A 12,941-nucleotide genomic window follows, 5' to 3' on the forward strand; every position below is an offset into this window, starting at 1 on the left:
TCAACCACTGAGCCACATCCCCAGCCCTATTTTGTATTTTTTTTAAATATTTATTTTTTTTAGTTGTAGTTGGACACTATACTTTTATTTTATTTGTTTATTTTTTAATATGGTGCTGAGGATCTAGTCCAGGGCCTCGAATGTGCTAGGAGAATGCTCTACTGCTGAACTAAAACCCCAGTCTCCTATTTTGTATTTTATTTAGAGACAGGGTCTCAATGAGTTGCTTAGCACCTCACTTTTACTGAGGCTGGCTTTGAACTCACATGCCTTCTGTCTCAGCCTCCCAAACCACTGGGATTATAGGTGTGCTCCACTAGCGCAGCTGAGTTTTTGTATTATTTAACCTCATTTAACCAATCCAATTTGTTGTCTTAATTCATTTGTACTAACAAATAACTGTGAATACTAGTAATTCATATACTATATACATTTATGCTGAACTCTATTCTTAAGAATTACTAATAGTTACTAGACACTAGTATCAGATTTTCCACATTATATATTAATTGTGAAAGGTTATAAGATACCCATACATATTATTTGTATCTCAAAAAGAAAAGCAATTGAAGTTTAAAGCTATTACTCATTCCTGTATCTGAAGTAAAAGCTACTAAAACAAACCTGAGCAGACAATTAATTTCTTTTTTAAAAAATGTTGTAGATGGATATAGTAACTTTATTTATTTATGTGGTGCTGAGGATCAAATCCAGTGCCTCACAGGTGTTAGGTGAATGCTCTACCAATGAGCTAGCCACAACCTCAGCCCCTGGATAATTAATTTCTTAAATTTTCTTTCCTGAGTACTGATTTCCTTTGTAGTTGTCTTTGGTATTCATATAAAACATCTATAATCATATTTTTATCATCACCTCTTATCACCACCTAAGGTTAGTACAGTGCAAGTGAGCCTCTTATCCCTGCTTGCAATACAAATGGGACTTTCTCCCTCTCACTTTCCTTTACAGGGCACTTGCCTTCTTCCAATAAAGTCCAAAGATTTAAACGGCAAGTGAACCTTAGTCTAGCTTTTTGCTCCCCACCTTACAAATAGGTTGACACACAGTGGTAGAGGGGCGCTTTACCACTGAGCTTTATACCTAGCCCTATGCACTTTCTTTTATATATATATATATATATATATATATATATATATATATATATATATATATATATATATATGTTGTAGATGAACACATAGTATCTTTATGTATTTTTATGTGGTGCCAAGGATCAAACCCAGTGACTCATGCAAGGTAAACGCTTTACCACTGAGCTACAGTCCCAGCCCCCGTCCACTTTCTTAATGACATATTTTAAAGAATGCAATTTTAACTTAAGTAAATTCTAATTAATCAATATTTTTTCTTATTCCAATCTTTTTTATCTTAGCTTGTTATCCAAGAAATATTCCAGGGTCATAAGGTTATTTTCCTTTTGAAATTCCTAGAAGGTATGGCAGTTTAAAAAGATATTAACAAGTAAGGCACAATGCCTAAAGACTCAGAGGCTGAAGCAGAGGATCTCAGGTTTAAGGCCAGCCTGAGCAATTTAGGGAGACCCTGTATCAAAATTTAAAAGAAAAAAAAATAACTGGGGATGTAGCTCAGTGGTGAAGTGCCCAGGTTCAATACCCATTACAAAAAAAAAAAAAAGTCCACAAATTCTTTGATACTCCTCTTGTAACAGGGGCTCATTTAATACCATCCCTTGCTCTCTCCTCTCCTCTTTGCCTTACACCCCTCCCTAAATCAGCTTGGCTGAACAAAAGTCCTTCCTAAGGCTTTAGTTAACTAGCTGCAGGTCATAATGATGTTACTTCAAGAGAAAACACACATCTGGATGCCAAAGACCTTGACCAATACAAGGACTCCCTGCCTATTGTTTCACTGTACACCCTTTTCTACTATAAAAACTCTTTGCAGACTGAAACCCACAAAGATGGAGATCTGAGAAGCAAAAAAGTCTATTCTTTCTTTCCTAGGACTAGCTAAATAAACCCATTTCCTCTAACTAACTTGTCTCCAGATGAGCAGTGAGTAGCATGACATCCATAATTTCAGTTAAGATTCAAGAGTTACCATGTTAGAGTGCTATTGCCAGGTGCAGTGGCACATACCTGTAGTCCCAGATACTCAAGAATCTAAGACAAGAGGATCACTTGAGCTCAGGAGTTACAGGCCAGCTTGGGCAACAAACAGACCCCATTTCTAAAAGGAAAGAAAAAAAAAATTACGTAAGCTTAATTCCTCTAACCTTGAATATAGGCTGGAGTAATGAATAGAATACAGTAAAGTGAGAGTGTGTGACTTTCAAGACTTGTCATAAAAGGCACTTAGCTTCCTCCTTGCTCTCTCTCTTGTATCACTCACTCTGAGGGAAAACAGCTACCAGGTCCTAAGGGCACTTGAGTGAGCGATTCTCCAACTCCAATCCAGCCTTCAGATATAACTATACTTGTTACCATCTTGACTGAAACCTTATAAGAGACCTAAGAATTACCTAGCTAAGGTCCTCCTGTGTTTTCGACACAGAATAACTGCAAAATAATAAATATCTGTTGCTTTAAGCCACTAAATATTGGGAAATTTGTTATATAGAAAGAGATGATACAGAAATTTTATAGTTTTTATACTCAGATTTTAGGTATATGATGAAATGCAATTCCATTAGTTTCTGTGTATGGAGTAAATAGGAATACTAGTTCATTGTTTCCCATATAAATATGAAGGTAGAATGACATTTTTTTTTTCCTGCTGGATTGACTTGACACTTGGGGGGGAATAAGTGTCTGTGTATTTCTGAGTTCTCCATTGTGTTCTATTGATACGTACATCATCACACCAAAATCACACTGCTTTGTTTACTGTAGCTTCAAAGGAAATCCTGGTATCAGGAAATAAAAGGCCTCTGACTTTGTCTTTTTTTTTTTTTTTTTGTACTTGTAGATGGACGAATGCCTTTATTTTTTTTACTTGTTTATTTGTATGTGGTGCAAGGATGGAACCCAGTGCCTCACGCATGCTAGGCAAGCACTCTGTATTTTTTCAAAATTATTCTGACTATCTTTAGTCTTTTGCATTTGGGTAAATTTATTGAATCATCTTGTTTATTTCTTCAAAGACCACCAAGATGTTAATGAAAACTGTATTTAAATCTGTAGATTACTTGGAAAAAATTCCATTTTAACAATGCAGTCTTTCAGTTCATGACTATGTCACCATTTCTTTCCCTCTCCCCCAACCCTCTATTGTTTACCTTACTTAGCAGTGTTTCACACTTCGAGGTTGAGAGCATATTCTTAGATTTATTCATAGGTACTTGGGTTTTTTTAATGTCATTGTAAACAATTTTTCAGTTTACAAATTGTTCATTGCTATTACAGAGAACTACAAATGATTTCTATGGATTGACTTTGCTTAATTCACTTACTAGAATTGGTTTGTGTAAGTTTCAAAGAGTTTTCTATGTATACAATCATGTCATATGTAAATAATAGTTTTACTTCCTTTTAGTTTTTCATGCCTTACTTTATTTCTTTCTTTTGGCCTCTTATACTGTCTAGGTCCACTAGTTCAATGCCAAATAGAAGTGGTAAAAGAGAAAATATAACCATATTATTTTATTATTTATTTATTTTTTTTTTTTTTAAAGAGAGAGTGAGAGAGGAGAGAGAGAGAGAGAGAGAGAGAGAGAGAGAGAGAGAGAGAGAGAGAGAGAGAATTTTTAATGTTTTTTATTGTTTAGTTCTCAGCGGACACAACATCTTTGTTGGTATGTGGTGCTGAGGATCGAACCCGGGCCGCACGCATGTCAGGCGAGCGCGCTACTGCTTGAGCCACATCCCCAGCCCCATAACCATATTATTTTAATACAATAGTGTCCCTACCTATGGTTGACAAGTATTTTCTGTAAAGGGTCAGATAGTAAATATTTTAGGCTTTTAAGTCCATACAGTATGTTCCAACTATTCTATGCTACTGATACAGTGGGACAGCAAACAGAGACAATATTTAAACAAATAAGCATAGTTATATTCCAATAATACTTTACTTACAGCCACTGAAATTTGAATTTCCTATTATTTTCACACGTCATAAAGTTTCCTTTGATTTTTGTTGAACCATTTTAATATGTAAGAAGTATTTTTAAGTCACTAGCCACATTAAGAACAGATTATGTGCTGAATTTGGCCTACAGACCAAAGATCATTGATCCCTTATTTTTATATTGATTTATCACCTTTCTTCTTTTCTAATATATACAATGTTTCCCTCTGAACAATACTTTTACTACATTATTAATTCTATCATTTTGATATTGTACTATGTTTTTAGCCACTGCTGTAGAATTTCAAATTTAACAATTAAATCTTCAAATAACACTATACCACTTAACCTAGTGTAAGAATATTATAATTGCATTCATCCATTTTTTCCTATGATTTTTATGCTATTTTATCATAATATTTTATATAATATAAATTTTTATATAAAATGTATTATATGTGCTATGTACATGCTATATTTATGATACAGATGGTCCTTGACTTACGATCCTAAGTTAAAAATATCATGTTAAAAATGGATTTAAGCCACATGTAGTGACACATGCCTGTAACATCAATAACTTGGGAGGCTAGGGCAGAAGGATTGCAGATTTAAAGCCAGTCTTGGCAACTTAAAGAGGCCTAAGAAACTTATCAAGACCCTATCTCAAAAGGTTAAAAAAAAAACATAAAAGGGCTGGGGATGTGAATCAGTGGTTCCCTGGATTCAATTCCTGGTACCAAAAAACAAAAAAGGACTTATACTGGAATAGATCTTTTTCTAACTACCTTTAGAATAAACCAACCCTGCCAACACCGTCATTTCAGATTTCTTGCCCCTAGAATTGTGAAACAATATATCTCTGGAAGCCACTCACTCTGTGGTACTTTGTCATAGCAGCCTGAGCAAACTATTTTGCAGGGCATTTATTTATGTTCAGGACTTTGGGAGATAAGGAACTTAAAAATTGGTTGCTTTCAAGTCTCTTGAAATACAAGTTTAATTACAATTAGTAAAGGATTATTACACAAAAAAATAACCCCTGAATATTCAGGAAGAATTACTGTGTGCTCAGAAAATTAACTGTAATCTCTTTAAAAAATAGAAAATAGCTAACAATGACAGTCAAAAAGAAATTGTCCATTAACTAATAGAAAAGGTGCAACCTAAATCACATTCTTACTTATATGGTAACTCCAAAACTACCACTGATATGGGATATGTGTTTATTTTAAAATAAAAGCAAATCTTATCAAATCAGTTTACAGAAACTATGGGAAATAAAAGAACAATACCACATAGAAGCAAAATGAGAATGTGGGACTTTCTATAAGACAAATGGCAGGGTTTAATCAATAAATAAGTGGTAAAGAACCAAAACAGGAAGATGCTTTAAAGGAGAGCTAAGAGATCAACCAAATGTCATGTTTAGAACACATCTGAATCAGGAAAAAAGGTATTTTTGAGAAACAGGGCAAATCTAACATAGACTTAGATAACACTAAGGAATATTTTGTTACATATAAAAAAAATGAATTCATCAGACAACCTACTGAACACTCTAGCTTAGCAACACAGTACACTGTAGAAGATCAGTTGTTTGTCTTCAAGATCATGTGGCTGATTAGGAGCTGTTGCTGCCCAGCATCACCAGAGGATCCAACTATATATCACTAGCCTCGGAAAGGATCATATTCAAAATTCAAAGTACGGGTTCTAGTAAATGCTTATTGCTTTCCCACCATCATGAAGTCAAAAAATCATATGTCAGGGACCATCAGTGTATGACAAATACATGAAATATCATAAACCCCCCAAATATGGTACCAATTATTCTTCCTTTATAAAAACAATTATCCTTTAGAGATTAAGAATTAGAAAACCACATTATTACCATTTCTGGTTCTATCTATACATTCAATTTCCTTTCCAGTATCATTTTGTTTCTTTCTAAAAAGTTTTAAACTTTGTGTGGGAGAGGGGACTGGAGATTGAACTCAGGGGCCCTCAACCACTGAGCCACATCCCCAGCCCTATTTTGTATTTTATTTAGAGACAGGGTCTCATTGAGTTGCTTATTGACTTGCTTTTGCTGAGGCTGGCTTTGAACTCTCAATCCTCCTGCCTCTGCCTCTGGAGCCACTAGGATTACAGGTGTGTGCCATCATGCTCTGCTAAGTTTTTTAACATTTTTATAACTCAGATGTGCTGGCAATAAATCCTCATACCGATTGATCCAACATGGCAGCGGGCGCGGAGAGATCAAGTCTCTGACCCCTGCAGCTGCCCAGGCATAGGGAGTCGTAAACTGTCTAAATGCTGTTTGCTCAGGATCACTAGGCAATGCAGAGCTGACGTGGATCTGGGGCGAACAGTCTGGGCCTCTCAGAACACACACCAAGCCAGGATCGGCTGCATTCAAGCTCTCATTCGCCTGCTTCTCGCACCCAAACTGCTATGACTCAGCACTAATGATCCCGCGGAAACAACTGGTCAGCCCTTCTGATGTTACGGAAGTAAATGCCAACTGAGCCTGCATAGGCAGTGGCCACAGGATTGAAATGGGGCTTGGAAGAGACAGACAGTACCCACCCGTTGCATTGATCACCCGGCAAAGGGAACAAACTGTCACCATTTGCATGGGATACCACCATGGCAGAGAACTGACGTCACCAAAACGTGAGAAAGGAGATAAATTCATTGAAACCAGCAGCAGCAGGTGTGTAATCCCCTAGCCTTCCTTCTCCACACAGCAGGAGAAACCTTAAGGGTCCCTCCCCCCTCCCAGCTCTCCCATGAGCGCGATAGCCACACCAAGGGAATCAGGAGTGGCTCGGGACTCGTGGCACAGAACTCCTGGCTATCGCTCCCACCAGTGCTGACAACTGAGGTCCCTTGCACCAGCTACCGGGGGCGTGGCTACCGGAGAGCAAGCATATTCGCTGGGGGTTCTCAGCCCCAAGCTCTACAAACTTAGGGTCCGAGGGTATGGCAAACAGGGAGCGTGTGCCCAGCCGTTCATGAAAACAGAGCTCCCAGGAGCAGCAGACCTGGCGTGCAGCCAGTATTATGGTGAGCGTCACCAGTGAGCGGGGCCTGGCTTGAGGAAAAGAGGGAAAGTGTCTAGACACAAAAGAAGGCCCTAGGCATCCAGGATTGGAGACCCGCACAGTCTGGGAGGAAGAGCTACTGCACAGTGATTGGTTCCCGCCAATTGAGAGGAGAAGCTTGGCCCAGTGGGCACAGCTCCACCTACTGGAAGAGAAGTTAATCAAACTCTAAGACTGCATTTTTTTTTTCTTTTCTTTCTTTTTTTTTTTAAATTTGGGGTTTTTCTTCATTTTCATTTTTTTTGTTGTTGTTGTTTTGTAAATATGTTTTTAAATTTCTTTAAGTTTTCTTAAAATTTATTATTATTTTATTTTATTTTTTGTTTTTATTTTTTTAATTTTCATTTTTTTTTATTATTTGTCTTTTGATTTATTTTCAATTCTCTTATTCCCCCTTCCTTGAATTCTATCTGCTTACTCTCATTCTCTTTAGTGACTTCTTCCCTTCCCTTCTAATACCTTATCTCCCAAGCATCAAATAAATTTATAAGAGTAAACAGTAACTCAGCAGTCAAACAGAACAAGAAGTAACATGAGCAGCATGAAAAAGCAAGGAAGAAAAGGAGTACAAACAATGTAGGACAGCTTAGATATTCAGGAGGACCTAGAGCCATAAGATAAATGGTCATATAAGGAACTCAAGGAATACCTTAGACAGATGGAATGGAACTTTAAAGAGGATACGAGACAGCAAATTCAAACAGTGAAAGAATACATTGAAAATGAATTACATAAACAGTTAAAAGAAGAAGTTAAGCATCTTTATCAGGAGATAGGGATTATAAAAAAATCAAACAATAATTCTAGAAATGAAAGAAACTATAAACCAAATTAAAAACTCAAATGAGAGTATCACTAACAGAGTGGAGCAAGTAGAAGCCAGAATGTCAGATAATGAAGACAAAATATATCATCTTGAAAAGAGCCTAGCCAACTCAGAAAGGCTGGTTAAAAATCACGAGAAAAACATCCAAAAGATATGGGATAACATAAAAAAAACAAATTTAAGAGTCATCAGGATAGAGGAAGGCACAGAGATTCAAACCAAGGGTATGAGTAACCTGCTGAATGAAATAATTACAGAAAACTTTCCAGAAATAAAAAAGGAAACAAATATACAAATTGTAGATGCATACAGGACACTGAACACACAAAATCACAATAGACCAATGCCAAGACACATTGTTATGAAGATATCCAATATACAAAACAAAGAGAAAATATTAAAAGCTATAAGAGAAAGGAGGCAGATTACATTCAGGGGTAAACCAATAAGGTTAACAACGGATTTTTCATCATAGACGCTGAAATCGAGAAGATCCTGGAACAACGTATTTCAAACACTGAAAGACAATGGATGCCAACCAAGAATACGGTATCCAGCAAAATTAAGCTTCGGGTACGACAACGAAATAAAAATCGTTCATGATAAACAAAAGCTAAAAGAATTTGCAGCCAGAAAACCAGCATTGCAAAGTGTCTTGAGCAAAACACTACACGGGGAAGAAATGAAAAACAATAACCAAAACCATCAGTTGGAAGTGCCTCGGTAAAGACAGAGGATGAGAGGAAAGCTAATTATGGAGAAACAAACTAAATTAGAAAAAAAAAAGATAAATAATCAAACATGGTTGGAAGTATAAACCATATATCAATAGTAACTCTAAACGTTAATGGCTTAAACTCTCCAATAAAGCGACACAGGCTGGTAACATGGATTAAAAAAAACAAATCCAACAATATGCTGCCTCCAGGAGACACATCTGATTGGAAAAGACATACACATGCTGAAGGTGAAAGGTTGGGAAAAAATATACCACGCACACGGTCCTCATAAGCCAGCAGGGGTGGCCATCCTCATATCGAATAAAATCGACTTCAAGACTAAGTTAATCAAAAGGAATAAGGAAGGACATTATATACTGTTAAAAGGAACCATTCACCAATAAGACATAACAATTATCAATATTTATACACTAAATAATGGTGCTGCAACGTTCATAAAACAAATTCTCCTCAAGTTCAAAAACCAAATAGACCACAACACAATAATTATGGGTGACTTCAACATACCTCTCTCATCATTGGACAGATCCTCCAAACAAAAGTTGAATAAAGAAACTATAGAACTCAATATCACAATCAATAACCTAGACTTAACTGACATATATAGAATATATCAATGATCATCAAGTGGATATACTTTTTTCTCAGCAGTACATGGATCCTTCTCAAAAATAGACCATATATTATGCCATAGGGCAACCCTCAGGAAATATAAAGGGGTGGAGATAATATCATGCATTTTATCTGATCATAATGGAATGAAACTGGAAATCAACGATAAAAGAAAGAAGGAAAAATCCTACATCACATGGAAAATGAACAATATGTTACTGAATAATCAAGGGGTTACAGAAGACATAAAGGAGGAAATCAAAAAATTCTTATTAGAGATAAATGAAAATACAGACACAACATATCGGAATCTATGGGACACAATGAAAGCAGTTTTAAGAGGGAAATTCATCGCCTGGAGTTCATTCCTCAAAAAAAGGAAAAACCAACAAATAAATGAGCTCACACTTCATCTCAAAGCCCTAGAAAAGGAAGAGCAAAACAACAGCAAATGTAGCAGAAGGCAAGAAATAATTAAAATCAAAGTGGAAATCAACGAAATTGAAACAAAAGAAACTATTGAAAAAATTAACAAAACTAAAAGTTGGTTCTTCGAAAAAATAAATAAGATCGACAGACCCTTAGCCATGCTAACAAAGAGAAGAAGAGGAAGAACTCAAATTACTAACATACGGGATGAAAAAGGCAATATCACAACAGATGCTACAGAAATACAGAAGACAATTAGAAATTATTTTGAAAACCTATATTCCAATAAAATAGAAGATAGTGAAGACATCGATAAATTTCTTAAGTCATATGATTTGTCCAGACTGAGTCAGGAGGATACACACAATTTGAACAAACCAATATCAATGGATGAAATAGAAGAAGCAATCAAAAGACTACCAACCAAGAAAAGCCCAGGACCAGATAGGTATACAGCGGAGTTTTACAAAACCTTGAAAGAAGAATTAATACCAATACTTTTCAAGTTATTTCAGGAAATAGAAAAAGAGGGAGCTCTGCCAAATTCATTCTATGAGGCCAACATCACCCTGATTCCGAAACCAGACAAAGACACTTCAAAGAAAGAAAACTACAGACCAATATCTCTGATGAACCTAGATGCAAAAATCCTCAATAAAATTCTGGCGAACCAGATACAAAGGCACATCAAAAAAATTGTGCACCATGATCAAGTGGGATTCATCCCTGGGATGCAAGGATGATTCAATATACGGAAATCAATAAATTTCATTCACCACATCAATAGACTCAAAGATAAGAACCATATGATCATCTCGATAGACGCAGAAAAAGCATTCAACAAAGTACAGCATCCCTTTATGTTCAAAACATTAGAAAAACTAGGGATAACAGGAACTTACCTCGACATTGTAAAAGTTATCTATGCTAAATCTCAGGCTAGCATCATTCTGAATGGAGAAAAATTGAAGGCATTTCCTCTAAAATCTGGAACAAGACAGGGATGCCCTCTATCACCACTTCTATTCAATATAGTTCTCGAAACACTGGCCAGAGCAATTAGAGAGACGAAAGAAATTAAAGGCATAAAAATAGGGAAACAAGAACTTAAATTATCACTATTTGCGGATGATATGATAATATATCTAACAGACCCAAAAGGGTCTACAAAGAAACTGCTAGATTTAATAAATGAATTCAGCAAAGTGGCAGGATATAAAATCAACACGCATAAATCAAAGGCATTTCTGTATATCAGCGACAAATCTTCTGAAATGGATATGAGGAAAAACACTCCATTCACAATATCCTCAAAAAAAATAAAATACTTGGGAATCAACCTAACAAAAGACATGAAAGATTTATACAATGAAAACTACAGAAACCTAAAGAGAGAAGTAGAAGAAGATCTTAGAAGATGGAAAAATATACCCTGTTCATGGATAGGCAGAACTAACATCATCAAAATGGCGATATTACCAAAAGTTCTCTATAGGTTTAATGCAATGCCAATCAAAATCCCAACAGCATTTCTTGTAGAAATAGATAAAGCAATCATGAAATTCATATGGAAAAATAAAAGACCCAGAATAGCAAAAGCAATTCTAAGCAGGAAGTGTGAATCAGGCAGTATAGCGATACCAGATTTCAAACTATATTACAGAGCAATAGTAACAAAAACAGCATGGTACTGGTACCAAAATAGGCGAGTGGACCAATGGTACAGAATAGAGAACACAGAGACTAATCCATAAAGTTACAACTATCTTATATTTGATAAAGGGGCTAAAAGCATGCAATGGAGGAAGGATAGCATCTTCAACAAATGGTGTTGGGAAAACTGGAAATCCATATGCAACAAAATGAAACTGAATCCCCTCCTCTCTCCATGCACAAAAGTTAACTCAAAATGGATCAAGGAGCTTGATATCAAATCAGAGACTCTGCGTCTAATAGAAGAAAAAGTTGGCTCCGATCTACATATTGTGGGGTCGGGCTCCAAATTCCTTAATAGGACACCCATAGCTCAAGAGTTAATAACAAGAGACAAATAGCACCTACTTAAACTAAAATGTTTTTTCTCAGCAAGAGAAACAATAAGAGAGGTAAATAGGGAGCCTACATCATGGGAACAAATTTTTACTCCTCACACTTCAGATAGAGCCCTAATATCCAGAGTATACAAAGAACTCAAAAAATTAGACAATAAGATAACAAATAACCCAATCAACAAATGGGCCAAGGACCTGAACAGACACTTCTCAGAGGAGGACATACAATCAATCAACAAGTACATGAAAAAATGCTCACCATCTCGAGCAGTCAGAGAAATGCAAATCAAAACCACCCTAAGATACAATCTCACTCCAGTAAGATTGGCAGCCATTATGAAGTCAAACAACAACAAGTGCTGGCGAGGATGTGGGAAAAAGGGTACTCTTGTACATTGCTGGTGGGACCGCAAATTGGTGCGGCCAATTTGGAAAGCAGTATGGAGATTCCTGGGAAAGCTGGGAATGGAACCACCATTTGACCCAGCTATTGCCCTTCTCGGACAATATTGCCTTCCCTGAAGACTTTAAAAGAGTGTACTACAGGGATACTGCCACATCGATGTTCATAGCAGCACAATTCACAATAGCTAGACTGTGGAACCAACCCAGATGCCCTTCAATAGATGAATGGATAAAAAAAAAACGTGGCATTTATACACAATGGAGTATTACGCAGCACTAAAAAATGACAAAATCATGGAATTTGCAGGGAAATGGATGGCACTAGAGCAGATTATGCTTAGTGAAGCTAGCCAATTCCTAAAAAACAAATACCAAATGTCTTCTTTGATATAATGAGAGCAACTAAGAACAGAGCAGGGAGGAAGAGCAGGAAGAAAAGATTAACATTAAACAGAGACATGAGATGGGAGGGAAAGGGAGAGAAAAGGGAAATTGCATGGAAATGGAGGGAGACCCTCATTGTTATACAAAATTGCATATAAAAGGTTGTGAGGGGAATGGGGAAATAAACAAGGAGAGAAATGAATTACAGTAGATGGGGTGGAGAGAGAAGATAGGAGGGAAGGGGAGGGGGGATAGTAGAGGATAGAAAAGGTAGCAGAATACAACAGTTACTAATAGGGCATCATGTAAAATTGTGGATGTGTAACCGACATGA

The 12,941-nt window shown here is 36.5% G+C and overlaps 1 protein-coding gene across 8 annotated transcripts in view; it reads right to left on the reverse strand.

The window, feature by feature from the left end:
* Shld2 (shieldin complex subunit 2) overlaps nucleotides 1-12,941 on the reverse strand; it is an 85,927-nt gene that overhangs the window by 43,113 nt on the left and 29,873 nt on the right. For 6 of the 8 annotated variants that reach the window (XM_078038696.1, XM_078038692.1, XM_078038686.1 and 3 more), the window contains one exon: nucleotides 2,121-2,211. The exons of the other annotated variants lie outside the window; for them this stretch is intronic. The gene's annotated coding sequence lies outside the window, so the exon portion shown is untranslated. The remainder of the gene's footprint in view (nucleotides 1-2,120; nucleotides 2,212-12,941) is intronic. 8 annotated transcript variants of the gene reach the window in all.

Source organism: Ictidomys tridecemlineatus, chromosome 1 (assembly GCF_052094955.1).
Source record: "Ictidomys tridecemlineatus isolate mIctTri1 chromosome 1, mIctTri1.hap1, whole genome shotgun sequence".
In the NCBI taxonomy this organism is placed as follows: Eukaryota; Metazoa; Chordata; class Mammalia; order Rodentia; family Sciuridae; genus Ictidomys; species Ictidomys tridecemlineatus.